A 25,927-nucleotide genomic window follows, 5' to 3' on the forward strand; every position below is an offset into this window, starting at 1 on the left:
CTACGCTGTCACGAACTGGTGAATTGCCACAGACGTCAACCTACGTCACTGCACGGCTTCACTGCTACTGGCACAGTACCTGACTGGAGCACTTGTTGCTCAAATAACCGTCAATTCCCTCTTCTGGTTCAACACATGAACTAGGGAAGACTTCTCAGAGTACTGGCGGACTTCAGGTGACGCGGAAATCCACGGTAGTGGGAAACAGCTGTCCGACAGACAGGACCACTCGTCGCACGTCCGACCTCTATGACGTGTCGTGTCTGACTGCTGGCGCCAGCTTGGCGCGCTGGCCGGACCCCCTTCCTTCGTGACGTCACTTTTACTATGGGAGGTTTTCATTGGCTCCCGGTGCCACACTGCTGTCGGTGACCAATCCGGTGCCACTGACGTCACACGGTTTTGGCGGGAGATCAGGGAGGTAAGCGCCATCTTGGCTCCCTAAAGGGCCTATACCACAGGCCAAAATATTACTATTTCACCAATTTCTCGGCTCTCCGAGAACATTCCACTCTCTCCCATATATCAAATTGTAGCCTGCAACGTAGAGAACGCTTGGGAAAAGTAGACATGACTCTTACTGCAGGCGTGGGAGAATTATAAGGGGGGGGAACTCCGTCACAATATATATATACACAAACACACACACACACACACACACACTGTATTTGCAACTTAGTCCTTGGTTACTATGGCAATGCATTTATATTTGTATCTCTCTAAAATAATTAGATAACATACCATTGATATTTTGGGGTATAACATCTACAACAGGAATTGGAGGCTTCATTACTTCATGACTGCAAGGGAAAGGATTTGATGGTGTGCCTAGTAATAGAAAAAAAACAGTAAAAAATATATTACAATAACAAGTTACTTATAATTACATTTAAGAGCAGTTAGTGATTATATTTAACTGTTGACAATAATACTAATACCTAAAGCTCTGCTTTTTCTAGACGAAGTGCCAGTGTACATAATTGTCCGCCTTTTTGGGTTGTTATTTTGGGAATCATAAATTGCTCGAAGCCTTGTTATCTCCTCTTCAATCTCCTTCAATTTCTTTTGGTGTTGTAAATCTTGCACACTTTTATGCAACTCATCTGAACATAGATAAAGAACACAAAGTATTCTACGTAAAGCTGGAAAATGATATTATCCAACACAAATACGTGAAGTGTGTGAAAGCTGTATTTTAAATGCAGATGACATAAATTGCTCATTTGACAATATATGTTGGTAATCTTTACAACAATATGAAAGGGAGTAAAATATTTCCTTTAAATAAAATTAAATTAATCAATTATATGTTATTTATTTCCATATTAAACATTGTGAATAAAAATATAAGTGAGCTTACCATGTACAACAGGTACATGTTTTTTTTCTGATCTCTTGATATTTGCCCGAGCCTGGCTTTCCGGCTGAGCTTTACGTTTGGCATCAAAAAGCCTATAGCCACACTTGCAGACATGTTGATTAATGTTCACGTTAATATTACATGAGGGACATAATCGCTGTAAAGCGTTTCTCAGGACTGAAAAATAAAGATAATTTGGGTTATGATAAACTGTGCAGTACAGTATAATTACATTATAATGTAGAACTACCTAAGCTCACCAGAAGTCACACACAATATGGGAAATCATTCATATTTGAATGATCAAATAAATGAGCAAATGATGAATGAATGATTTGAATGAGCAAATGATGAATGAATGATTTGAATGAGCAAATCATTCAACATAAAAGACCACATGGATAGTGAAATCTGGATCCAAAATTATAATTTATATAGATGTGACAGAGTAATAAGGTCAGGTGGAAGAGTAGGTCTGTATATTAAAGAGGAACTGGCATGAACAGTGCTCCTGAACTCAACTAATGAGGTGGTAGAGGTACTTGGAATCAGGGTTGAAAATATAAATCTAATTATTATTTTAATATACAAACTGCAAGATGCAACAGTTGAGAAATTAACTGAGCAAATCCACAAAATAGAGAATATCCTTGATAACTTAACAAACCCAGTACCAAATATTATCTTCTTTGCAGACTTCAATCTGCCCATTTTAAAATGGAGAATAGTAAAAATAACATTATAGCAGGAAATCAACCTGGAAATAACAAACTACAGGTCAGAGAACTACTGACATTCTGTGACAAATTCTCGCACAGTCAGCAGATTACAGAACCAACTAGGAACGAAAACACGCTGCACCTGATATTTACAAACAATGATGAGCTAATCAGCGACATTACTGTCTCAAACACTACGTACTCGGACAACATTGAAGTGAAAACTAACATTAATATTGGTAGTAGGTCTAAGAGAAACAACAAGTGAGAAGGGTTATTCAATAAATCCAATTTTAATAATACAGTAATAATAAAAGGATAGACTGGGCAAAAATAAATGGGAACTTACGAATGTTCAATGGGAATGTGTTCTAAGTAATAAACATCATACACAAAGAATAGAAAAACAGACTTCTGAAGCCTATGAAGTCTGTCTGAAACATGTTCCTTTGAGGAAAGCCAGAAAGAGGTCCAACGTAGAAAGAAAACGCAGGCGACACTACAAAAAAAGACAAAAAACAACGGAAATGATTAAGCAGACAACTTTTCATACAAAGAAGGAATAATTTAAACAGGGGAGATTGTAGAAATAAAACAGAGACTGAAGCATTCATATCAGATTGAAGAGAGGCAACTAGACAAAAAAGCAATTCAAGAAATAAAGGAAAACCCAAAATATTTCCTCATTTATGCTAAATCATAAGAAAATATCAATGCCAATATTGGACCTATTTGTATTAGTGAAGGTTCATACATTGAGGATGACAAATTTCTAATTTGTCATAACACTAATTTTACAATTAGTGAAATCCTAAAGAAGCTGTATGAGGATATGTTTAGCACTCAGATATACAGCATGAAAGTAAAAAATCCGGACAACTTCTTTAAGCGTGATATCCAAACCCCTGTAAATATAACCAATATCAACACGAGCATGGAACATTTTGAAAGAGAATTTTACAATATGCCCATGCACTCAGCCCCAGGTCCAGACTCATGGAATTTAATATTTATAAAGAAATGCAAAGTGACATTAGCACAGGCACTCAGTATAGTGAGTAGGAAGAGATTGGACACGGGGGAAATACCAGATGCGCTTAAAGCAGCAGACATAGCCCCTCTACACAAGAGAGGGAGCAAAGCACTGGCAAAGAATTATAGACCAGTTGCACTAACGTCCCACATAATATAAGTATTTGAGATATTGATCAGGAGTCAGGTCACTACTTTCATGGAAACAAATGATCTCCACAATCCAGGCGAACATGGATTTACAACGGGAAGATCATGCCTCTCACAGCTACTTGACCATTACGACAAAATCACTGAGGCATTAGAAGAAAAAGGGAATGCAGATGTGGTATACAGTACACGGATTTCACAAACGCATTCGACAAATTTGACCATGGAGTGATAGCACACAAACTGAGGTCAATGGGAATAACTGGTAAAATAGGACGCTGGATACTCAGTTTTCTGTCAAACAGAACACAAAGAGTAACAGTCAACCATATAAAATCGAGTCCAAGAACAGTTAAAAGCTCTGTATCTCAAGATACAGTCCTTGCACCATTTCTTTCCCTTATTCTCATATCAGATATAGACTCATATACAAGGCACAGCGTTGGATCATCCTTGGCAGATGACACAAAAATCAGCTTAAAAATGATCTCTGCTGAAGATATTGAAAAACTACAAGTAGATACAGTATTAATAAAGTTTACGACTGGGCAGCAGAAAATAACATGATGTTTAAAAGCGACAAATTCCAGGTACTCAGATATGGTAAAAATGAGAACCTTAAACATAATACAGGGTACAAGACACAATCAAATTTGTCCATAGTAGGAAAGTAACATGTAAAGGACTTGGGAATAATAATGTCTGACGAACTAAAGTTTAGGGAGCATAACCAAGCAAATATTGTGGCAGCAAGAAAAATGAGAGGATGGATTACGAGAACTTTCAAATCCAGGGATCCCATCACATGGTTGTACTCTTCAAGTCACTTGTGTTGTCCCGTCTTGAGTACTGCTCAGTACTCACTTTCCCCTTCACAGCAGGTGAAGATTGCTGAAATAGAGGGAATACAGAGAACATATACAGCATGCATAGACTCGATAAAGCACCTAAATTATTGGGATCGTCTCATAGCTCTCCAAATGTACTCACTAGAAAGGAGACAAGAGAGATACCAAATAATATACACATGGAAAATACTGGAGGAACAGGGCCCAAATCTACACAGTAAAATAACAACATACTGAAGTAAACAATATGGAAGAAAATGCAGAATATAACCAGTTAAGAGCAGGGGTGCCATAGACACAATCAGAGAGTACTGAATAAACATCAGAGGTCTGTGGTTTTTCAACATACTCCTAGCGAGCATAAGAAATATTGCCGGAACAACCGTGGACTTCTTCAAGAGAAAACTAGATAGTTTTCTCAAAGGAGTGCCGGACCAACCAGGCTGTGGTGGGTATGTGCGCCTGCAGGCCACTCCAAGCAACAGCCTGGTGGACCCAACTCTCACAAGTCAAGCCTGGCCTACTGCCAGTCTTGCTGAGTAAAAGAACTCCCAGAACCCCATCAAGCAGGTATTGATTGCACTTTAAATACTTAGTATAAGCAAAGATATTTAATGTCTGGTGAAGGATGGAGGGTAGGCAATCCAAGAGAGGAGGTGCATACTCTAGATGAAAGCAAACTAAGTAATACTTAATAAATATTCTAAATTAGAATTTTAGGTAATAATGTGCAATCTTTGGATGACAAAACAACACATCAGAAAACGAAGATGCAATGATCTTTACGTCTGTCTGGGACAATTATCAAATTGTGTAATTAATATTTTTGTGAATCATTTGCTAATTATACTCTTAGCTAAATGGATAAATGTAGCATGAAAGACTGCTTCATACACTTTTCTGTCCTGAAAATTATGATAATTTGGGCTATCATAAAGTATGCAATATGATTAAAATCTAGTACCGCGATAAAGGAAATCTAATCCTAATTACTGTATAATGAAACTTACTTGGATTTTTGGAATCCATTGTTGCAATGAGCTCTCAGATATTCGACTGCATGAGAAACAATATCACCGATTGAAATTGATGTTGGGCTGCTGTAAAATTTACCCAAAAGGTACAAAACTATTTAAAACCAGGCATAAAATAGAATCAGTTTAGATTAATTATATAAAACTACAAGAACAAGGTAGGATGCATACTTGCACCACCATCCAAAAACTGCAAATGAGAGTTGTGACATGCAAATCTCATAAGCACTTTTTGTTTACATATTAACTTCTTGGCATTTTTTCAGTAATTAAACTGAGATAAAAATAAAATTAATACATGTGAAAATACAAGCAAAATATAACTGAAATTTGAACAAGGAAACTTTACAGATGATACAGAAGACACAAGTAAATTGGCACTGTAGGAGACATTGAAAAAACAGAAATAACATGATTTTAACAGTGATAAGTTACAGGTGCTGAAGTATGGTAGAAACGAGGAAATTAAATGAAACAAGGAACACAGGACACAATCAGACCTACTCTATGAAGGAAAAAACATGCAAGAGATCCGAGAATTACGACGTCTGACGACCTCACACCTTGTGAACATAACCGAGCAAATATAGTGGCGGCCAGAAAAATAATGGGATGGTTTATGAGAATGTTAAAATTCAAAGACCCCACCCACAGTAATGCTAATACTATTCAAATAACTGGTGCTGTCCCATCTTGAGTATTGCTCGGTACTGACTCCCCCTTTCTGAACAGGAGAAATCTCTGAATTAGAGGAAATAAAGAGACCATAAACAGCAAACATATAAATGATAAAACATCTAAATAATTGAGACCGTCTCAAAGCTCTCAAAATGTACTCTCTGGACAGGAGACAAGAATGGTATCAAATAATACATATATGTAAGATACTAGAGGGCCAGGTCCCAAATTTGCACAGCATAATATAACAACATACTGGAGCTAAAGATACAGAAGGAAATTAATAATAGGTGTCATAGGTACAATCAGAGAGCAGAGTCTTAACAGTAGGGGGTTCAAGGGCTGTTTGCTAGGCTAGGCAAGGGTAGACTAGGCTTGGCTAGTGTTGGCTAGGTTATGCTAGGAAGAAGTAGGCTAGGCTGATTTACTCCACCAGTAATTGGCGGTCTGTCTAATTACAAGCTACCACAAGCTACACAAGCTTCACATAGCTTCCTGGCAATATGTTAGTAATGATTAAATAAGATATATTTACTCATTATAATGTTGGTACTGAATGTACAACACGAAAAAACATAATTTTAATCTGAAAAAGTATCTTTTTATAAAGAAATTAGACGAAAATAAAGAAATGGTGACACCAAATCAAGTCGACGATCCAAGCATCGGTTAGGTTAGGTTTGGTTTGGTTAAGTTAGGTTAGATTTGGTTAGGTTAGATTTGGTTAGGTTAGATTTGGTTAGGTTAGATTTGGTTAGGTTAGATTTGGTTAGGTTTGATTAGGTTAGGTTAGGTTAGGTCAGCCTAACATATCATATTTATTCATTACTAACGTATTGCCAGGAAGCTTTGTGAAGCTTGTGTAGCTTGTGGTAGCTTGTGGTAATTAGACAAACCTGTATTTGGGGGGAAAGGGGGGAGGGGGGAACCTCAATATCAGCCTAATTTGTAGCTTCCTGTTCTCCGACACAATGATTTATTTTACGTCAGGCTTTCAGCACAGCCGCATAAAAAACCCTGGTTATTTATTTATTAATATACGAGAAGGTACACTGGGGGTTAAGAGAGAAAATAGGAATAATGATGATTTTACAATGTTGCCCGAAACGCTATGCGTACTAGTGGCTTTAGGTATTGTATGTACTACCTCTATCTAAAAATCAAACAGAATGTTTGTACTGTAACTCTGCATCTATGTATATATTTTTCCTAAATAAATTTTTATTATTATTGTAAAGCCACTAGCACGCATAGCGTTTTGGGCAAAGATCCCGTACCCAGAAGCTGGGTATCTTTAGGTGCCCTGTGACTACTCTTATGACATTCCCTAACAGTATTGTTAAACTAATAACAATGAACAGTAGTTCAATATTACCGGAATAATCCAACTCATGTGGCCATGTTTTTGTTGTCAAGCGCGCGGTCGTTCAGTTCATATGCGAGCATACCTTCTTACGAAGGTTAGAGTCTTAAAAATGTCTTACCATTGCTAAGAAATCATAAGATATAATTATTTACAATAATACATTGGTTGTTTTTGTAGATTTAGGGGCGATGACATGAGTAAACTGGTTATGTTGTGTTGATTTAGGGGCAACGAACTGTGGTTATTAGACTATGTTTTGTACATAAGCAAAAAACAAGATGTAATTCTTTTAATTATAACAATAATAACGACAAAAAGTTAATAATTAATGTACTTGTTAAGCAAAATTCGCAATATCTTAGTTTTCTTTAGGAAAAAAAAATAAAAGACATCTGGAAAAAGATCTGCAGACTATGTCTTACATTTTATTCCGTTATTTACACTAAAAGAACAATTAAACGTACACTATCGCCCGTGCCTGGTGCACGAGCACCAGGCACGGGCACTGGGAGCATCCCAGACACTGCCTTAATCGACTGAGATTAAGGCAGTGTTATTTTCATTCCTTTAGAACAAGGAAATCTCATTCTTAAACTGTATAATATGAGCTGCGCAATATTTTTTTGCTGATCTTCAATAAAGAAATTCTGGAGGGCTTGTGCAAGGATTAGGATGAGTTAGCCTAGTTTTTACTGAATATCCGTTTCTGGTTACTCAAGGGTGACACTGGCGGGCAACACGAGAATAAATATTTGTATAAATTCCAATTTCGATCCGATCTACTTGGGGATAGTTTACAAATGATCGCCATGAAATTTACGTTTTCTCTAATAGCCGAAGAGCTTATTTGAGAAAACAGTATGGCATTAAATCAGCGTGGTAAAACAATTGTATTATTGACAGGACGAGTATAATCGACGTAGTTTTCATATATGTTGCCGGTCGAACACATCCTTATGTGACGTTTTATACTTATCTTCTTCTAGAACATTCTATTGCGAACACATTGGTACAAAAATGAAATACGTACATCGAAAACTAATGTCAGAACAGTGACAAGAGTATACACTTTTAAATATGGCCGCTCGATCGCCGATACACTAATTTCATTTGGGGAAATTTATTTTTTCATACGCCGTTTCGCGACAATTATTTATAACTGAAATAAATGTTGCAAAAGAAGTTTAGGATTAAGTAACATATTACACATTAAAAAAAATGAATACATTAATACCTAAACAGTTTGTAAATACAGTGATAAATTGTGCCAAACATTACACAATATTATTTACTAAGAAGCGTATGACAACTCAAAACGGCATGATTTCAACAGGATTTTTTATAGTTGTCAAAAAACTCTGATTTTAATTATCAAGTATTTGTCACAATGTATTTTATATAATTATGAGGCAGTGAAACGACCAAATTGTTCTGTATTATAAATGCATAATGCTAAATTTCTATATACATAACAGTAAAATAATGACCACCTACATTTAAGGGTAACTAGGAAATAGTAACTGGAAACTTTATTTGAACGAAAATTCAATAACAAATTTCTTAGATGTTTTTCTTAATATAAAGATCAACAGTAACGAATCTTATTCATTATGGACAAATTAACAAAAAAAAACATAATTTTCATTGAGGACCATGTATTAGAGCATGCTTAGTCACTTATATATTAAAAGTATTGTGTTTTTTGAAACATTGGGGTTGTAAACAAACAGAACGGCCTACCCGAAAAGTCGTAACATAAAATGTTGCATATGTTTGCTAATTTATTATTTGATAAATGATTATTATTAATTTACGACAACTATAGAGGTTTCCCATTAGTTAAATTACTGTAGTCTGACTAAATGCTACCACAAAACATATATAAATCCTGGGAAAGTCACAGTGACCAGCGACATTAAAGCATAGAGGGTTAAATAGTAACAGGCAACTGTCGGCGAACGAAAAATTCATTTCCAAATTTATTAGATGTTTTCCTAAATATAAAGATCGATAGGCTGGAATTTTCTGGATTATGGCCTAATTAAGGCAAAAATATATATATTTTTACTTGAAGAACAAATATCAGAGCATAGTCAGTGAGTTATAGAATAATAAGAGTGTGGTATTTCATTGTATAACAAGAGATAGTCCATGGAAGCGAAAATAGACGTAGTTTTACACAAAATAACGTCCAAAAACAGCCGTAGAGTCAAACGGCAAATGTTGACGTTCTTTTTAAGACGACAGGTTGATGTGGTAGTCTGGTGGGGTTGTGTAGTATTGTGGTGGGCTGTGTGTAGTGTGGTGGGGGTGTGTGGTAGTGTGGTGGGGTTCTCTGGTAGTGTGGTGGGGGTGTGTGGTAGTGTGATGGGGGTGTGTGGTAGAATGATGGGGTGTGTGGTAGTCGTGGGGTTGTGAGGTAGTGTGGTGGGGTGTGTGTTTGTGTGGTGGGGTTCTGTGGTAGTGGGGTGGGGTGTGTTGTAGTGTGATGGGGGTATGTGGTAGAGTGGTGGGGTGTGTGGTAGTGTAGTGGGGCAGTGTGGTGGGGTGTGTGGTAGTGTGATGTGGTTTGTGGTAGTGTGGTGGGGTGTGTGGTAGTGTGGTGGAATTTGTAGTAATGTGGTAGGGTGTGTGGTAGTGTAGTGGGGATGTGTAGTAGTGTGCTGGGGTGTGTGGTAGTGAGGTGGGGTGTGTAGTAGTGTGGTGGGGTGTGTGGTAGGTAGATGGGGTGTGTAGTAGTGTGGTGGGGTGTGTAGTATTTTGTTGGGGGTGTGTGGTAGTGTCGTGGTGGTGTGTGGTAGTATGATGGGGTGTGTGGTAGTGTTGTGGGGAGTGTGGTAGGGGTGTGTTGTAGTGTGGAGGTGTATGGTAGTGTGGTGCGTTTGTGTGGTAGTGTGGTGGGGTTGTGATGTAAAGTGGTTGGGATATGTGGTAGTGTTGACAGTTGTGTGGTAGAATTGTGGGGTTGTGTTGTAGAGTGGTGGGGTGTGTGGTAGTGTGGTGGGGTGTGTGGTAGTGTGTTGTGGTTGTGTGGTAGTATGGTCTGGTTGTGTGGTAGAGCGGTGGGGTTGTGTGGGAGAGTGGTGGGGGGAGGTGTGGTAGTGTGGTGGGGCTGTGTAGTATTGTGGTGGGGTTGTGTAGTATTGTGGTGGGATGTGTAGTAGTGTGGTGGAGTGTGTCGTAGTGTGGTGTGGTTTTGAGTGGTAGTGTAATGGGGTTGTGTGGTAGTGTGGTGAGGGTGTATGTTAGTGTGATGAAGGTGTGTGGTAGTCATGTGGGGTGTGTGGTAGTGTGGTGGGGTTGTATGGTAGTGTGGTGGGGTGTGTAATAGTGTGATGGGGGAGTTTGATATTGTGGTGCGGTTTATATTAGTGTGGTTGGGTGTGTTAATGTGGTGGGGGTGTGGTAGGGTGTGTGTGGTAGTGTGGTAGGGTGTGTGTGGTAGTGTGGTGGGGTTTGTGGTATGTGGTGGGATGTATGGTTTTTTGGTGGCGTGTGTGGTAGTGTAGTGGGGTTTTGTGGTAGTGTGGTGAGGTGTGTTGTAGTGTGGTAGATTGTGTGGTAGTGTTATGGGGGTGTGTGGGAGTGTGGTGGGGTGTGTGGTAGTATTATGGGGTTGTGTGGTAGTGTGGTGGAGCTGTGTGGTAGTGTGGTTGAGTGTGTGGTACTATGGTGAGGTGTGTGATAGTGTTGTGGGGTGAGTAGTATTGTGGTGAGGTAGTGTCGTGATGTGTATAGTGGGGTGTGTGGTAGTGTGGTGGGGTTGTGTGGCAGTGTGGTGGGGACGTGTGGTAGTGTGGTGGAGTGTGGTAGTGTGGTGGAGTATGTGGTAGTGTGTTGGGGTTGTGTGGTAGTGTAGTGGGTTGTGTGGTAGTGTGGTGGGTTTCTGTGGTAGTGTGGTAGGGTTGTGTGGTAGAGTGGTGGGGATGTGTGGTAGAGTTATGGGCTTGTGTGGTAGAGTAGTGGGAGTTGTTTGGTAATCTGGTGGGGTTGTGTAGTATTGTGGTGGGGTGTGTGGTGGGGTTGTGTGGTAGTGTGGTGGGGGTGTGTGGTAGTGTGATGGGTGTGTGTGGTAGAATGATGGGGTGTGTGGTAGTCGTGGGGTTGTGAGGTAGTGTGGTGGGGTATGTGTTTGTGTGGTGGGGTTCTGTGGTAGTGGGGTGGAGTGTGTTGTAGTGTGTTGGGGGTATGTGGTAGAGTGGTGGGGTGTGTGGTAGTGTAGTGGGACAGTGTGGTGGGGTGTGGGGTAGTGTGCTGGGGTGTGGGGTAGTGTGGTGGGGTTGTGTTGTAATGTCGTGGATGTGGGGTAGTGTGGTGGAGTGTGGAAGTGTAGTGAGGTTGTTTAATATTGTGATGGGGTATGTGGTAGTGTGGTGGGGTATGTGGTAGTGTGGTGGGGTGTGTGATAGTGTGTTGTGGTGTGTGTGATAGTGTTGTGGGATGAGTAGTATTGTGGTGAGGTGTGTGGTAGTGTGTTGGGGTGTAGGGTGGGGTGTGTGGTAGTGTGGTGGTGTGTGTGGTAGTGAGGTGGGGTGTGTGGTGGGGTTGGTTGTAGTGTGGTGGGGTGTTTGGTAGTGTGGTGGGGTGTGTGGTAGCGTAGTAGGGGTGAGTGGTAGTGAGGTGGTGTTGTGTGGTAATGTTGTGGGGGTGTGTGATAAGGCGGTGATGGTGTATGGTAGTGTTGTGGGGTGTGTGGTAGTGTGGTGAGGTGTGTGGTAGTGTGGTGGGGTTGCGTGGTAGTGTTGTAGGGGTGTGTGGTAGTGGGGTGGGGGTGTGTGTTAGTGTGGTGGGTTGTGTGGTATTGTGGTGGAGTGTGTGGTAGTGTGGTGGGGTGTGTGGTAGTGAGGTGGGGTTTTTGGTAGTGTGGGGGGTGTGTTGTAGTGAGGTGTGGTGTGTGGTAGTGTGGCCGGGAAGTGTAATAGTGTGGTGGGGTTGTGTGGTAGTGTGGTGGGGTGTGTGGTAGTGTGGTATGGTGTGCGGTAGTGTGGTGGGGTGTGTGGTAATTTGGTGGGGTGTGTGGTAGTGTGGTGGGGTGTGTGGTAGTGTGGTGGAGATGTATGGTAGTGTGGTAGGGGTGTGTGGTACTGGGGTGGGGGTGTGTGTTAGTGTGGTGGGTTGTGTGGTATTGTGGTGGAGTGTGTGGTAGTGTGGTGGGGTGTGTGGTAGTGAGGTGGGGTTTTTGGTAGTGTGGGGGGTGTGTGGTAGTGAGGTGGGATGTGTGGTAGTGTGGTCGGGAAGTGTAATTGTGTGGTGGGGTTGTGTGGTAGTGTGGTGGGGTGTGTGGTAGTGTGGTATGGTGTGCGGAAGTGTGGTGGGGTGTGTGGTAGTGTGGTGGCGTGTGTAGTAGTGTAGTTGGGTGTGTGGTATTGTGGTGGGGTTGTGTAGTATTGTGGTGGGATATGTGGATGTGTGGTGGTGTGTGTTGTAGTTTGGTGGGGGTGTGTGTAGTGTGGTGGGGTGTGTGGTTGTGTGCTTGGGGGTGTGGTAGTTTGGGCGGGGGGTTGTGTTGTAGAGTTATTGGGTGTATGGTAGTGTGGTGGGGGTGTGGTTGGATGTGTGATAGTGTGGTGGGGTTGTGTGGTAGTATGGTGGGATGTGTGGTTGGGTGTGTACTCACCTAGTTGCACTCACCTAGTTGTGCTTGCGGGGGTTGAGCTGTGGCTCATTGGTCCCGCCTCTCAACCGTCAACCAACAGGTGTACAGGGTCCTGAGGCTACTGGGCTCTATCATATCTAGACTTGAAACTGTGTATGGAGTCAGCCTCCACCACATCACTTCCTAATGCATTCTATTCGTCAACCACTCTGACACTAAAAAAGTTCTCTCTAATATCTCTGTGGCTCATTTGGGCACTCAGTTTCCATCTATGTCCTCTTGTACGTGTGCCTCTTGTGTTAAATAGCCTGTCTTTATCTACCCTATCAATTCCCATCAGAATCTTGAATGTGGTGATCATGTCCCCCTTAACTCTTCTGTCTTCCAACGAAGTGAGGTTTTATTCCCATAGTCTCCCCTCGTAGCTCTTACCTCTCAGCTCGGGTACTAGTCTGGTGGCAAACTTTTGAACCTTTTCCAGTTTAGTCTTATCATTGACTAGATATGGACTCCATGCTAGGGCTGCATACTCCAGGATTGGCATGACATATCTGGTATACAAAGTTGTGAATGATTCTTTACACAAGTTTCTGAATGCCGATCGTATGTTGGCCAGCCTGGCATATGCCGCTGATGTTATCCTCTTGATATGGGCTGCAGTAGACAGGTCTGCATGATATCGACCCCCAAGTCTTTTTCTTTTTCTGACTCCTGAAGAATTTCCTCTCCCAGATGATACCTTGTATCTGGCCTCCTGCTCCCCACACCTACCTTCATTACATTACATTTGGTTGGGTTAAACTCTATCAACCATTTGTTCGACCATTCCTTCAGCTTGTCTAGGTCTTCTTGAAGCCTCTAACAGTCCTCTTCGGTCTTAATCCTTCTCATAATTTTGGCATCGTCCGCAAACATTGAGAGAAATGAATCTATACCCTCCGGGAGATCATTTACATATATCAGAAACAAGATAGGACCGAGTACAGAGCCCTGTGGGACTCAACTGGTGACCACGCCAATCGGAGGTCTCACTCCTCACCGTAACTCTCTGCTTCCTATTACTTAGGTACTCCCTTATCCACTGGAGCGCCCTACCAGTTACTCCTGCCTGTTTCTCCAGCTTATGCATCAACCTTTTATGCGATACTGTGTCAAAGGCTTTCCGACAGTCCAAGAAAATGCAGTCCGCCCAGCCCTCTCTTTCTTGCTTAATCTTTGTCACCTAATCGTAGAATTCAATTAAGCCAGTCAGGCAAGATTTATCCTCTCTGAACCCATGTTGGCGATTTGTCACGAAGTCCCTTCTCTCCAGATGTGCTACCAGGTTTTTTCTCACGATCTTCTCCATCACCTTGCATGGTATACAAGTCAAGGTAGTATTGTGGTGGGGGGTGTGTGTGGTAGTGTGGTCGAGTGTGTGGTAGTGTGGTGGGGTTGTGGTAATGAGGTGGGGTGTGTGGTAGCTTGGTGGGGTGTGTGGTAGTGTTGTGGGGTGTGTGGTAGTATGGTGGGGTGTGTGGTAGTGTTGTGGGGTTGTGTGGTAGTGACGTGGGGTATGTGGTTGGGTGTGTGGTTGTGTATTGGGGTTGTGTGGTAGTGTGATGGGGTGTGTGGTAGTGTGGATGGGTGTGTGTTAGTGTTGTGGGGTTGTGTAGTAGTGTGGTGGGGTTGTGTGGTATTGTGGAGGGGTGTGTGGTAGTGAGATGGGGTTGTGTGGCAGTGTGGTGGAGTTGTGTTGTAGTGTGGTGGGGTGTGTGGTAGTGTGGTGGGGTTGTGTGGTAGTGTTGTTGGGTGTGTGGTAGTGTGGTGATGTTGTGTGGTAGTGTGGTGGGGGGGGGGTGTGGTAATGAGGTGGGGTGTGTGGTAGTGTGGTGGGGTGTGTGGTAGTGTGGTGGAGTGAGTAATAGTGAGATGGGGTTGTGTGGCAGTGTGGTGGAGTTGTGTTGTAGTGTGGTGGGGTGTGTGGTAGTGTGGTGGGGTTGTGTGGTAGTGTTGTAGGGTGTGTGGTAGTGTGGTGATGTTGTGTGGTAGTGTGGTGGGGGTGTGTGGTAATGAGGTGGGGTGTGTGGTAGTGTGGTCGGGAAGTGTGGTAGTATGGTGGGGTTGTGTGGTAGTGTGGTGGGGTGTGTGGTAGTGTGGTATGGTGTGGTGTGTGGTAGTGTGGTATGGTGTGGTGTAGTGTGGTGGGGTGTGTTGTAGTGTCGTGGGGTGTGTGGTAGTTTGGTGGGATGTGTGGTAGTGTGATGGGGTGTGTGGTAGTGTGGAGGGGTGTGTGGTAGTGTGTTGGGGTTTGTGGTAGTGTGTTAGGGTGTGTGGTATTATAGTGGGGTTGTGTAGTAGTGGGGTGGGGTGTGTGTAGTGTTGTTGGTTTGTGGAAGTGTAGTGGTGGTGGTGTGTGGTAGTGTGGTGCGGTGAATGGTAGTGTGGTGGGGTGTGTGGTAATGTGGTGGGGGGTGGTAGTGTGGGAGGGTGTGTGTGGTAGGGTTGTGTGGTAGTGTGGTGGGGTTTGTGGTATGTGGTGGGATGTGTTGTTTTTTGGTGAGGTGTGTGGTAGTGAAGTGGGGTTGTGTGGTAGTGTGGAGGGGTGTGTGATAGTGTGGTGGGGTGTGTGGTAGTGTTATGAGGGGGTGTGTGGTAGTGTGGTGGAATGTGTGGTAGTATTATTGGGTTGTGTGGTAGTGTGGTGGAGTTGTGTAGTATTGTGGAGGAGTGTGTGGTAGTGTTGTGGTGTTTGTGTAGAAGTGTGGTGAGGTGTGTGGTTGTGCAGTAATATTATGGGGTTGTGTGGTAATGTGTTATCTTGTCTTGAGGTTATCTTGAGATGATTTCGAGGCTTTAGTGTCCCCGCGGCCCGGTCCCCGACCAGGCCTCCACCCCCAGGAAGCAGCCCGTGACAGCTGACTAACTCCCAGGTACCTATTTACTGCTAGGTAACAGGGGCATTCAGGGTGAAAGAAACTTTGCCCATTTGTTTCTGCCTCGTGCGGGAATCGAACCCGCGCCACAGAATTACGAGTCTTGCGCGCTATCCACCAGGCTACGAGGCCACTCCATTATGGGGTGGGGTTATGTGGTATAGCTGTGTGGTAGTGTGGTGGAGTGTGTGGTGGGGTTGTGTGGCAGTGTGGTGGGGACGTGTTATAGTGTGGTAGAGTATATGGTAGTGTGGTGGAGTGTGTGGTAGTGTGGTGGGGTTGTGTGGTAGTGTAGTGGGTTGTGTGGTGGGTTTGTGTGGTAGTGTGATGGGGTCGTGTGGTAGAGTGGTGGGGATGTGTGGAAGTGTGTAGGGTTGTGTGGTAGAGTTGTGGGCTTGTGTGGTAGAGTGGTGGGGGTTGTGTGGTAGTACTGTGAGGATGTGTTGTAGAGTGGTGGGGTTGTGTGGTAGAGTGGTGGGGGTATGTGGTAGTCTGGTGGGGTTGTGTAGTATTGTGGTGGGCTGTGTGTAGTGTGGTGGGGGTGTGTGGTAGTGTGGTGGGGTTCTCTGGTAGTGTGGTGGGGGTGTGTGGTAGTGCGATGGGGGTGTGGAAGTGTGGTGGGTTGTGTAGTATTTTGGTGGGGTGTGTGGTAGTGTGGAACCGTGTGTAGTATTGTAGTGGGGTGTGTTGTAGTGTGGTGGGGTTTGTCTAGTATTGTGGTGGGATATGTGGTAGTGAGGTGGTGTGTGTGGTAGTGTTGAGGGGATGTGTGGTAGTGTGGTGGGGTTGTGTGGTAGTGTAGTGGGTTGTGTGGTTTTGTGGTTGGTGTGTGTGGTAGTGTGGTGGGGTTGTGTGTTAGAGGGGTGGGTTTGTGAGGTTGAGTGGTGGGGTTGTGTGGTAGAGTGGTGAGGGTGTGTGGTAGTGTGGAGGGGTTGTAGTATTGTGGTGGGGTGTGTGGTAGTGTGGTGGGGGTGTGTGGTAGAGTGAAGTGGTTGTGTGGTAGTGTGGTGGGGGTGTGTGGTAGTGTGATGAGGGGGTGTGGTGGGTTGTGTTGTATTGTGGTGAATTGTGTGGTACTGTGGTGGGGTTGTATAGTATTGTGGTGAGATGTGTCATAGCGTGGTGGTGTGTGTGGTTGTGTGGTGAGTATGTGGACGTTTGGTGGGGTTGTGTGGTAGTGTAGTTGGAGCATGTGGTTGTGTGGAGGGGCGTGTGATAGTGTGGTGTTGGTGTGTGGTAGTTTGGTGGGTTCTTTAGTATTGTGGTGAGGTGTGTGGTAGTGTTTTGGCGTGTGTAGTAGTGTAGTGGGGTGTGTGGTAGTGTGGTGATGTTGTTTGGTAGTATGGTGGGGTGAGTAGTAGTGTGGTGAGGTTGTGTGGCAGTGTGGTGGGGTGTGTGGTAGTGTGATGAGGTGTGTGTGGTAGTGTGGTGGGGTGTGTGGTAGTGTGGTGGGGTTGTGTGGTAATGTTGTGGGGGAGTGTGGTAGTTCGGTAGGGTTGTGTGGTAGTGTGGTGGGGTGCGTGATAGTGTAGTTGGGGCGTGTGGTAGTGTGGAGGGGGTGTCTGATAGTGTGGTGTTGGTGTGTGGTAGTTTGGTGGGTTCTTTAGTATTGTAGTGAGGTGTGTGGTAATGTGGTGGCGCGTGTAGTAGTGTAGTGGGGTGTGTGGTAGTTTGATGGGGTTGTTTGGTAGTGTGGTGGGGTGAGTAGTAGTGTGGTGGGGTTGTGTGGCAGTGTGGTGGGGTGTGTGGTAGTGTGATGAGGTGTGTGTGGTAGTGTGGTGGGGTGTGTGGTAGTGTGGTGGGGTTTTGTGGTAATGTTGTGGTGGAGTGTGGTAGTTTGGTGGGGTTGTGTGGTAGTGTAGTGGGGTGTGTGGTAGTGTGGTAGGGTGTGTAGTAGTGTGATGAGGTGTGTGGTAGTGTGGTGGGGTGTGTGGTAGTATGATGTGGTTGTGAGGTACTGTGGTGGGGTGTATGGCAGTTTTATGGGGTTGTGTTGTAGTGTAGTGGGGTTGAGTAGTATTGTGTTGGGGTTATGTGGTAGAGTGGTGGGGATGTGTGGTAGTTTGATGGGTTATGTGGTAGAGTTGTGGGGTTGTGTGGTAGAGTTGTGGGGGTTGTGTGGTTGAGTGGTTGTGTGGTAGAGTGGTGGGGGTGTGTTGTAGTATGGTTAGATGTGTGGTAGTGTTGTGGTGTTTGTGGTACTATGGAGGAGTGAGTGATAGTGTTGTGGGGTGAGTAGTATTGTGGTGAGGTGTGCGATAGTGTTGTGGGGTGTGTGGTAGTGTGGTGGTGTGTGTGGTGGGGTGAATGGTATTGTGGTGGGTTGAGTGGTAGTGTGGTGAGGTGTGAGGTGGTAGTGTAGTGGAGTGTGTGGTAGAGTGGTTGGTTGTGTAGTAGTGTGGTGAGGTGTGAGGTGGTAGTGTGATGGGGTGTGTGGTAGTGCGGTCAGATTGTGTGGATGTGAGGTTGGGTGTGTGGTTGGGTTGTGTGGTAGTGTGGTGAGGTGTGTGGTAGTGTGGTGGGGTATGTGGTAGTGTGGTGGGGTTGTGTAATATTGTGGTGGGGTGTGTGGTAGTGTGGTGGTGTGTGTGGTAGTGTGGTGGGGTGTGTGATAGTGTGGTGGGATGTGTGGTAGTATGGTTGGGTAAGTGGTATTGTTGTGGGGTTTTGTGGTAGTCAGGTGGGGTGTATGGTAGTGTAATGGGGTTGTGTGGTAGTGTGATGGGGTGTGTGGTTGTGTGGTTGGGTGTGTGATAGTGTGGTGGAGTTGTGTTGTAGTGTGGTGGGGTGTGTGGTAGTGTGGTGGGGTTGTGTGGTAGTGTGGTGAGGTTGTGTGGTAGTGTGGTGGGGTGTGTGATAGTGGGGTGGGGGTGTGTGATAGTGTGGTGGGTTGTGTGGTATTGTTGTGGGGTGTGTGGTAGTGTGGTGGGGTTGTGTGGTAGTGTGGTGAGGTTGTGTTGTAGTGTGGTGGGGTGTGTGGTAGTGTGGTGGGGTGTGTAGTAGTGAGGAGGGGTTTTTAATAGTGTGGTGGGGTGTGTGGTAATGAAGTGGGGTGTGTGGTAGTGTGGTGGGGTTGTTTGGTAGTGTGGTGGGGTGTGTGGTAGTTTTATGGGGATATGTGGTGGGGTGTGTGGTAGTGTGGTGGGGTGTGTGGTAGTGTGATGGGGTGTGTAGTTGTGTGGTTGGGTGTGTGATAGTGTTGTGGTGTTGTGTAGTAGTGTGGAGGGGTTGTGTGGTACTTTGGTGGGGTGTGTGGTAGTGTGGTGGGGTTGTGTGGTAGTGTGGTGGAGTTGTGTTGTAGTGTGGTGGGGTGTGTGGTAGTGTGGTGGGGTTGTGTGGTAATGTGGTGAGGTTGTGTAGTAGTGTGGTGGGGAGTGTCGTAGTGGGGTAGGGGTGTGTGATAGTACTCACCTAATTGTGCTTGCTGGGGTTGAGCTTTGGCTCTTTGGTCCCGCCTCTCAACTGTCAATCAACTGGTGTACAGATTCCTGATCCTACTGGGCTCTATCATATCTACATTTGAAACTGTGTATGGAGTCAGCCTCCACCACATCACTTCCTAGTGCATTCCATTTATTAACTACTCTGACACTGAAAAAATTCTTTCTAACGTCTCTGTGGCTCATCTGGGTACTAAGTTTCCACCTGGGCCCCCTTGTTTGTGTCCCACCCGTGCTGAAGAGTTTGTCTTTGTCCACCCTGTCAATTCCTCTGAGAATTTTGTAGGTGGTTATCATGTCTCCCTTTACTCTTCTGTTTTCCAGGGATGTGAGGTTCAGCTCCTTTAGCCTTTCCTCGTAGCTCAATCCTCTCAGTTCCGGGACGAGCCTGGTGGCATACCGCTGAATCTTCTCTAACTTTGTCTTGTGTTTAACTAGGTATGGACTCCAGGCTGGAGCTGCATACTCCAGGATTGGTCTTACATAAGTGGTATACAGGGTTCTGAAAGATTCTTTACACAAGTTTCTGAGGGCAGTTCTTATGTTGGCCAGTCTAGCATATGCCGCTGATGATATTCTTTTGATGTTGGCCTCTGGGGACAGGTTCCGTGTGATATCAACCCCCAGATCCTTCTCTCTATTTGACTCTTGCAGGATTTCCCCTCCCAGATGATACCTTGTGTTCAGCCTCCTGCTCCCTTCGCCTAATTTCATCACCTTACACTTTACCGAGTTGAACTTTAGCAGCCATTTTCTAGACCATTCCTCCAGTTTATCCAGGTCATCCTGTAGTCTCTGTCTATCTTCATCCGTCTTGATTCTTCTCATAATTTTTGCATCATCAGCAAACATCGAGAGGAATGAGTCTATACCCTCTGGAAGATCGTTCACCTATATTAGAAACAGGATGGGTCCAAGTACTGAGCCCTGTGGGACTCCGCTGGTGACATCTCGCCACTCTGATGTCTCCCCCCTCACCGTTACTCGCTGTTTCCTGTTGCTTAAGTGCTCCCTTATCCACTGGATGGCATTCCTGCTGAGACCTTGAAGTGCTGCAGAGGTAGCCTGCTCATGGAGCTGCACGAAATTCTCTGCCTCTGCTGGGAAGAAGGAGAGGTGCCACAGGACATGAGGGATGCCAACATCGTCACACTGTATAAGAATAAAGGTGACAGGGGCGACTGCAACAACTACCGTGGAATCTCCCTCCTCAGTATTGTCGGAAAGCTGTTTGCTCGAGTCGCATTGAAGAGGCTCCAAGTACTTGCAGAGAGAGTTTATCCAGAATCACAATGTGGATTCAGAGCTGGCAGGTCCACCATCGACATGGTCTTTTCCCTCAGACAACTGCAGGAGAAATGCAGGGAACAGAAGCAGCCACTCTTTGTAGCCTTCATAGACCTGACGAAGGCCTTCGACCTCGTCAGCAGGGATGGCCTGTTCAAGATCCTCCCCAAGATCGGATGCCCACCCAGGCTCCTCAGCATCATCAGATCTTTCCATGAGAACATGAGGGGCACCGTGGTCTTTGATGGCCTAACATCAGGCGCCTTTGACATCCGAAGTGGAGTAAAGCAGGGCTGCGTACTGGCTCCAACCCTATTCGGGATTTTCTTCGCAGTTATGCTGCGGCACGCCTTCGGATCTGTCACGGAAGGCATTTACCTCCGGACCAGGTCGGATGGGAAGCTCTTTAACCTCGCCAGGCTGAGAGCCAAGACAAAGGTTCGGCTGAGGTGTCTGCGCGACTTCCTCTTTGCCGACGACGCAGCAGTCACTGCCCACTCAGCTGAAGACCTCCAACGGCTCATAACCCGCTTCAGCGAGGCCTCTCAGGCTTTCGGACTCACCATCAGTCTGAAGAAAACACAAGTCATGGGACAAGGAGTGGACTCCCCACCTGACATCGGCATCTCTGATTCCAAACTGGAAGTTGTTCACGACTTCGTGTACCTGGGCTCCACAATCTCTGACTCCCTCTCTCTTGATACGGAGCTAAACAAACGCATCGGTAAGGCATCTACTACCATGTCCAAACTGACAAAGAGAGTGTGGGCCAACAATAGGCTGACTGAGTATACTAAGATTCAGGTTTACAGATCCTGTGTCCTGAGCACTCTCCTTTATGGCAGTGAGTCTTGGACACTCCGCGCCCGTCAGGAAAGACGGCTGAATGCCTACCACATGCGCTGCCTTAGACACATCTTGGACATCACCTGGCAGGACAAGGTGACAAACAACAACGTCTTGGGGAGAGCAAGAATCACCAGCATGTACACAATGCTGAAACAGAGACGAATGCGCTGGCTCGGGCACGTTGTGCGAATGGGCGACGGCAGGATCCCCAAGGATCTCCTGTATGGAGAGCTGAGGCAGGGAAAGCGTCCAGTAGGCAAGCCCCAGCTACGGTACAAAGACGTATGCAAAAGGGACCTGAAAGCCATGGACGTCGATCTTGCTATATGGGAGACACTGGCTGCAGACCGTTCAGCCTGGAGGCAGTCTGTTCAACGAGGTCTCTCCAAGTTCGAGGAGTCACTTGCCAAGGAATCGGAGGCAAAGAGACAGAGAAGGAAAGCCGGTAACCAGGAAGACAGACCAGAATCGGACTTCGTTTGTGCTCGGTGTGGGAAGGACTGCCACTCTCGGATTGGCCTCATCAGTCACACCAGACGCTGCACCAGGATTGACAACTAGGGTGCAACTCCATAGTCTCCCGAGACTGAAGGATGCCTACTATCCACTGGAGCACCTTCCCTTTTACTCCTGCCTGTTGCTCCAACTTTTTTAACAGCCTTTTATGGGGTACTGTGTCAATGGCTTTTTGGTAATCCAGGAAAATGCAGTCGGCCCACCCTTCTCTTTCCTGCCTAATTTTCGTTGCCTGGTCATCAAATTCTATTAAACCTGTGAGGCACGATTTACCATCTCTAAACCCATGTTGGTGGTGCGTTACAAAGTTATTTCCCTCCAGATTGGAATAGGCGGAGTTAAATTGGGCCTAGGAACTAAGTGGGGGGAGCCTGTCCCACTGGTAAGCGTTTTTAGAAAAGATGAGTTAGTATGTCTTGGAGTGAACTGGGGCCCAGATATCCTGATCTGGGGGGGGGGGGGCAGCCACTCAACATCGTGGCCGAGGTTGCAGGATTAAGGTAATGTCTGTCAGAGCTTGGTACATGCACCTCAAAATGTTCCCATTGCCTCTTAGGATGTGTTAGGATATTTAAAATCTGATTTTTATTTACGTGCTTTATTTAATAAAAAAATTATTTGTTCCAGTGGTATTCAGTTAATTTCCCTTTATAATATGCTTTCCTACTTGGTCATTTTTATATGTGGTTGATGGTTGACTTGGAAAGTTCCTGTGTTCTTCTCCATCTTATGAATATTAAAGTTGCTCTTGAACCCCCCTTCAGTTCAGTAAGATTACAGTATTAATCCATTAAGATTTATTTACTTGCCCCTTTGAGTTCCATGATTATTGAGTCCCTTCCTTCCTGGGGAAACAATAATTTTGACACATTCATTTATGGTTGGGAAGGTGGTGGCAGTGTTTTAAAATGATTTTAATCATTAGTTATAAATTCATAACCCCTGTTCTTGTTGTGTCCTCCTTGTTTAATATTCAGCTTATATTCGTGGCAGTCCAGTGAGGGGTCATACTGGACTGTAACAGTGTTAAGCTGGGGTATTGAGTGAAGTAGGGAAAGGGTTATTACAACAAGGGTAGCGTTAGAACTATTACATTACCTTGTCCATCATACTTTCATTCTAATAATAGAACGTTTGCTATGTTAGTATTGATGGAAACACAACTAAAGCCTTTTTCTGGTCAGAATTAGTCGAGAACTTGTCCGCTGGTGACCTGGTTCCATGCAGGGAACCCTCACTAACACCAATTAAGTTTTAGTGCTTTGAATAAGTTTTATGGAGCTTAGCGTCTGAGAGAGTACCTAGACCAGCCACAACACTTGACTCGGGGCAGGCAAGAAGCAACACAGAACATACACAGTAACATCACACAGAGAGCATAGAATAACAAGAAACACAGAATAACAATAATACAGATAACAGGGCACACACAGCAATATAACATAAAAGTGAAAACAAATAACAATAAAAATACATGGGAACATGTATTTTTAAAACAAAAGCTACACAAATTTTAAAACAAAAGCTACACAACCCTGACGGGGCGTGCCAAAGGTGTCAGTAACGAAAAAAGTGCACAGAGAAACACATTGATACCAAAGGCAAAAACAAAACAAGAAATACATATATACAACTTAAAACATACGCAAAACACACACACCATGTGTCACACCACTCAACAACAGACATCATACCATAAAACAAGAACACAGAACACACACACGACACACAGCACAGTCGAAGAAAATTACACAAGGGGGCGTTATTGCGGATGATTAAAAGTTGTTCTAGTGCAATCAAAATTTATTGATGTTTTACATGTGAAAAGGGCTGCACCTGGTCCAAGTTTCAGCCTAAATAGAGAGGGAGGAAAAAAACATATTTTAGACAATTTATCAAAATTTTCCACCATTGCATAACAAACACAATTGTCAACCGAAATCATTTCCATGACAATCAGCTATCACATTACTGTATAATAGAGGTTTTTAGGAATATTTCTATCCCAAATGTATTTAGTGCAATAATACCAATTTTCAAAGTTCCCCCCAAAAATATGCAATAACAATGTTTATAAATATTTATAAAATCAATAAATGGACTTACGAAAATAAAAATACACAATTGTGTAGAGGGATAAACTCTACATAAATTGTGCAAGTTTCATGTAAATTGAATAATAAATGAAAAAGTAATTCAACCATGTAGCTACTAATTACTTACCTGTAGAAAATAAAGGTCAAAGTTCAACCACTTGTGGCTGAGGTTGATGTGGACCAATTTCATTCAAAATTTGCATCCTTGTAGATAGGCATGCCTTCAGTAAGGTGTGTATGTTCCATGAAGATCGCCTGATAACAAAATAAAAAAAAAATAAAAAAAAAACATAAAAAAATAACAAAAAAATCAAGCAGTTATAAAAAGTTTGTGAGGGTACCACCTCTGGTGCCAATGTGGGGACCCATAGCCTCGGAGAAGAAAATAAAAAGTATTCAGAGGAGACCTTGTAGTTTCTCACTGAACACCAATATTATCTTCTCCTACCACCCCCATTCTTTTGTATGTACACATATATATATTTTTTATTTGAACTTTGTTACAAAAAAGGAGTTACATATAGGGTACAAAGATGGTTATCATAGGTTGTCGAGTTCCTCCAGCTCCTCAGATGGCGGGCAGGAACCCTGAATGCAGTGCGCATTTCCCCTCTGTATCGCCATGCTGAGGCGCTGGAAAAGAAAGCTGGCAGCTCGAGGGTCCCTTGTTGTTTCAAAGAGCCTAGAACCCAGTTCCTTCAAAAAACCTTCAAAGCAGTTATATATTTACCATTATTTATGATGTAATATCAAAATATAACACTAAAACATACTAACCTAAAATAATTGGTCTGAAATATGGGTCCTCAAGGTGGCACTGCATTGGCACTAGTAGGCACCTGCCCCATAGCCAGGGTCAGCTTCCTCAGGGGCCTTTCTTGGCTTGGTGGTGCATCTTCTTGTCCTTCATGTTGAAGTACCGGTCCCGAATGTCACTCTGTGGTAGACCAAGGAGGTTCGTCAGAGATCCCATCATATACCCAGCGTTGTAGTTGACAGCTGTCATTGCCATGGCGAAGTCTACCATTACTCGACTAACATATTTGTCTTTGGGGGCGAGTTTCTAAACTCGGTGGTGTAGAGACTCGTTTGGATTCTGAGTCTTTCCCTTCAGGCACTTGGTCATGTTGTCCTCCGATACAAGATTGTTGTATATCTTCAAGACTTCAGTCATGTGAATACTGGGTAGCTGAAAATGTACTTTCATCGTCTTGTGTGATCGTGGGGTCATTTCATTTGTAATGTCTTGCTGGTGGAAACACCAAGAGTCTTTGCCTTTAGGGCAATGCATGTGCATTGACTTTTCATCTGTCGACGTTGCATGGAACAGTCCAGACAGGCAGGCATCCCTCATTTGTTTCCAGTCCTAGTTGATGTTATCCCTAATGGCTTTTGTAAAGTAACTTGCCAACTTCAGAATGGTGTTGTCAGTTAATTTTCCCTTCCCATTGACCAGTGACATTCGTTTGGTCTTTTTGACAGGCTCTTTTGTCACCTTCCATTCGACAGCTGTTTTCTGAAAGTTACAAAGCTGTGTTGCAAGTCTCTTGCTGAAGTGATTTATGCACTCAGCCTTATCCACTCTTACGTCTGCATATGGTCCATCACCATTATTCATTGCACAAATTTTATTGAAGGCTGAAGAATCACCATCACCGACCAAGGTCGTATACCTGAGTTTTTTGTCTAGAGATCGACCCCACATCAATACTGCGGCATCCGGTTCCATATTTTTGGCAGTTCCATTGTAGTTCTTGTCACAATCCGGTAAATGTTTACCCATTTCAGTGTCAAACTCAGCCTGTGTTATTTTTCCATTTTGTTTTCTACGCTTGAACGCAGAACACTTGGTGAAGTTTTTGCAGAAAGTATTGTGGTCCACAACAGCCCTGTGAATATTTCCACAACAAAAGCAGTGCCAATTTGTGAATGATGGCCCCTTGTATGCCAAGATCCATCAAAGGACACATCAATATCTAGGACGCCATCAATGGGGTGTCTATCCAAATGATTTCTGTAATGACTGAATATGATACTGCGA

At 44.1% G+C, this 25,927-nt stretch overlaps 1 long non-coding RNA gene across 1 annotated transcript; it reads right to left on the bottom strand.

The window, feature by feature from the left end:
* Window positions 1-1,475: 1,475 nt before the first annotated feature.
* LOC138371245 (uncharacterized) lies at window positions 1,476-7,234 on the bottom strand. The gene is made up of 3 exons (XR_011230359.1): window positions 7,197-7,234; window positions 5,120-5,209; window positions 1,476-1,537 (listed from the first exon to the last, which is right to left on the bottom strand). It is a non-coding gene; the product is annotated as an uncharacterized lncRNA (long non-coding RNA).
* Window positions 7,235-25,927: the final 18,693 nt, after the last annotated feature.

This window comes from Procambarus clarkii, chromosome 35, assembly GCF_040958095.1.
Source record: "Procambarus clarkii isolate CNS0578487 chromosome 35, FALCON_Pclarkii_2.0, whole genome shotgun sequence".
Lineage (NCBI taxonomy): Eukaryota > Metazoa > Arthropoda > Malacostraca > Decapoda > Cambaridae > Procambarus > Procambarus clarkii.